The following is a 3520-nucleotide window of genomic DNA, read 5'->3' on the forward strand; positions in this document are numbered from 1 at the left end:
TCTCTGAATTGTTTCTGAATAGTTTTCAGTCTTCATTTCATAGGCGAGAATTCCCGGATGCCATGATCCAGGTTTGGGGCAAGTGCTCTTTGGTGAGAGAACCCCAGCAGAATTTTAAAGGTACCAAAATATGCAGCAAAATAAAGCATGGAAATATAGGACGTTAGACCTTTGAAATGTGCCCTTTAAAGTGAGTTCCAATATGTCCCCTTAAAAAGCTTCTTTCCAAAGCTTCTCTCTTCCCCCAGCATATGAAAAGACCGCACGTTTGGTAAGTTTAAAAAATGATTGACTTACAAACTCTCCAAAGGTCAGATGCATGTGCTTCAGAATAGGTGCAGGGTCAGTAAAACTTGCTTTGTTATAAGAATGTCTTGTGAGAGCAGTGCAACTAAGCTGGAGCAAACAGCTCAAGTTGCTTCATGCACTAAGTTCATCAGGTAGACTGCAGGGAGACATGGGGGTGTGGTGGGTGTGGTCCGCCCTGGGTGTCATCCCTGAGGATGCTTGCCCCGCCAACCCACGGGTGGCTAGCCCTGCCACCGGGTGCACAGCATGTGCGTTGCTCTGGGTGCCGGAGCAGCTAGCTCCGCCTCTGCATGGAGAACAAAGTTTTTATTACCTATTTACTCCCAAGGTGAGGAAAAGTGACATGGCTAAGCCTAGCAAGACAGCTTACTCTTTATAGGTCAAAACTTTGAACTGGAAACTATTTGGCAGCCAGTGCAATCAGACCAGGCTCAGTGTTATATGCTCAAACCATCTTCAGAGGCAGCTCCACATATACAGTAATGCTTAGAGGTTTCCAGGCCATATATGACAGAAGTTAGGCTATCCATGTTCAGATAGGGGCATAGCTGGACCACTAGCCATAGCTGATGGAAGGCACTCTACACCTCCAAGCCCTCTTGAGCCTCAAGTGACAGCAATGGATCCAGAATCACCCTCAAGCTGTATATCCACTCCTTCAGAAGGAGTGTAGCCCCATTAAAAGCAGGCAATTAATTCATCTGGTTCTGTTTTTCCCTCTTTCTTGTTGCATCCTTGGATGTCAAGCATGTGATTTAGATCCCATGCTTGTATAAAGGTGTGCCTGCACATATCACAAAGAGAGAGAGAGAAAGAGATGTCATTGAATTTTCTAATGGAGAGAGAATGGAGGTATGCAGCTCAGTCTTTGGAGAAGTCACAAAATATGGGGAAAAGAATAAGTCATTCCACAATTGTTTGTGTGCCTGATATTGTACCAGGTAAACGGCATTTCCATGCACTGCTCTGGTTTGCCAGAAGGGGCTTAGTCATGCTGGCCACATGACCCGGAAGCTGTCTGCGCACAAGTGCTGGTTCCCTCAGCCGGTAAAGTGAGATGAGTGCCACAACCCCAGAGTCGTTTGCAACTGGACTTAACTGTCAGGGGTCCCTTTACCTTTTTACTATGCAAGTTGAGATGAATGCAAAACAGCCAACAATAAACATGCAATAGAGATTGGGAAGTTAAAGGAATAGCAAGAAAGGAAACGGTGCCCTAAGTGTAAATGAGAATTGCTGGTTGCTAGATTGCTTGTAGTCAGGAAGGAAGGCCAAAAGGAAAAGACAGATATTGAGTACGGATGTCCCACTAATTAACCAGGTTTGATTTCCGACACAGAGATGGTAGTTAGTGCTGGCAAGTATATTGGACACTCATTATGTCCATTTCTACTCAATTTAATTTCTAGGATGAAGGAAAATAATTAGTGGCAGGCTGTGCAAACTTGTGGTGTTGTTCAGAGACAAGAAAGAAATGCACATGGTTAGATGCACAAACACCTGGAACAAGCTCCCAGCTTTGCAATCACATAGCTGTGAAAAAAACTGAGAAAAGTTTTAAATAAAATGTTGGTTTTGTCTATAACGTCTTAGTGTTGTGGCTTTTTTTTTTCTAGGACTGGCAGATGGATGTACAAACTGTCACTCAAGCGAGTCCAGAAGCCATGTGCAGAAGTAGTTTGACACTCCATGGCTAGCAGACATAGTACACAGAATTTCTATCATATTCAGCAGGACTGTAGAAAATTCAACAGAAATAAAGAGAGATATCTAAGTTTAAGAAGTTTCCTGACACAGGAGAGAATAGCAGTATGTTGTAGTTTGGGATTATAGGAAAAAGGATGTAAGCAGAGGTTATTTTCCAAGTTCTGCTTTGTTGCCCCAGCTACTTTCCCCCAAAGCCTCAGACACTGCCATTCCTTGCTGCTGCAAAGGCATCATGCCAGGTTTGGTGGTGATATTTCAAGAGGCATCTGAATGCATAGGAAACAAACACATGGACCAACCATTTCCCAGCATATATAGTAAATTATGGAGTCCCAGGCAGTGTATATGTGTTTCCCAAGCATTCATCTATCTGTAGCACACCCCAGACATAGGCCTGCTTAGCTTCAAAAGGTAATGGCCCCATGTACCTTTAAATTATATACCCTGAGTCTAGGATACATGCATGTGTATGTATTACTTCCCTGAAATTTTGATATAGATGATGTAGGATAACTGAGAAATGATCTGCAACAAATTCTCAGAATATAATCTTTGTCACTTGAAGTATATGGGACCTTTGCAACTAACATCAGTAAGATGTGGACTACGTAGAAACAAGGAAGTTAGAAACTACCTTAGACAAGGAAAGCCCATAGGCTAGCAATATGCATTTAGTGAATTTGCTTTATTTAAACTTAAACTTTCCTTTTCTAATATGTAAATGGGGCAGAATAGCTACTTTGTGTCTTCTTTAGCAATCACTCGTAGCCGAGTAAGATTGTCTTCCATAAACACGGTTTTAACAATGAATCCATAAGTGACTATGGAGACCAATTCTGGATCCACACATCCTTCCACCGTGAGGACATTGGTTTCCGGGCAGGAGTTGATCATGTTGTGGATTTGCCAAGCGTACCTTCCTCTTAGAACATTTCTCAATTGCGTCCTGAGTTTGAGTGTCTTCAAAACCCATGACACCTTTTGTAAAGGCTGTTCACCAAATGGAGTGCTAGCCAGCAAGTGTTTCCCAGTTGTCTGTGTTTATACTACATTTTTTTCGATTTGCCTTGAGACAGTCTTTAAACCTCTTTTGTTGACCCACCAGCATTACGCTTTCCATTTTTAAGTTCAGAATAGAGTAGATGCTTTGGAAGACGATAATCAGGCATCCAAACATGACCAGTCCAACGAAGTTGATGTTGAAGAATCATTGCTTCAATACTGGTGATCTTTGCTTCTTACACTACACTGGTATTAGTTTGCCTGTCTTCCCAAGTGATATGTAAATTTTTTTGGAGTTACCGTTGATGGAATCTTCCGAGGAGTTGGCGTTTATTAGTGGTCCATGTTTCACAAGCATACAGTAAGGTTGGTAGTACAATAGCTTTGTAAACAAACATTTTGGTTTCCCTGCGAATGTCCCGGTCCTCAAACACTCTGCACTTTAATTGGGAGAAAGCTGCACTCGCAGAGCTCAGGCGATGCTGGATTTCGGCATCAGTTT

Source organism: Podarcis melisellensis (assembly GCF_964234715.1).
Source record: "Podarcis melisellensis genome assembly, chromosome: 4".
NCBI lineage: Eukaryota > Metazoa > Chordata > Lepidosauria > Squamata > Lacertidae > Podarcis > Podarcis melisellensis.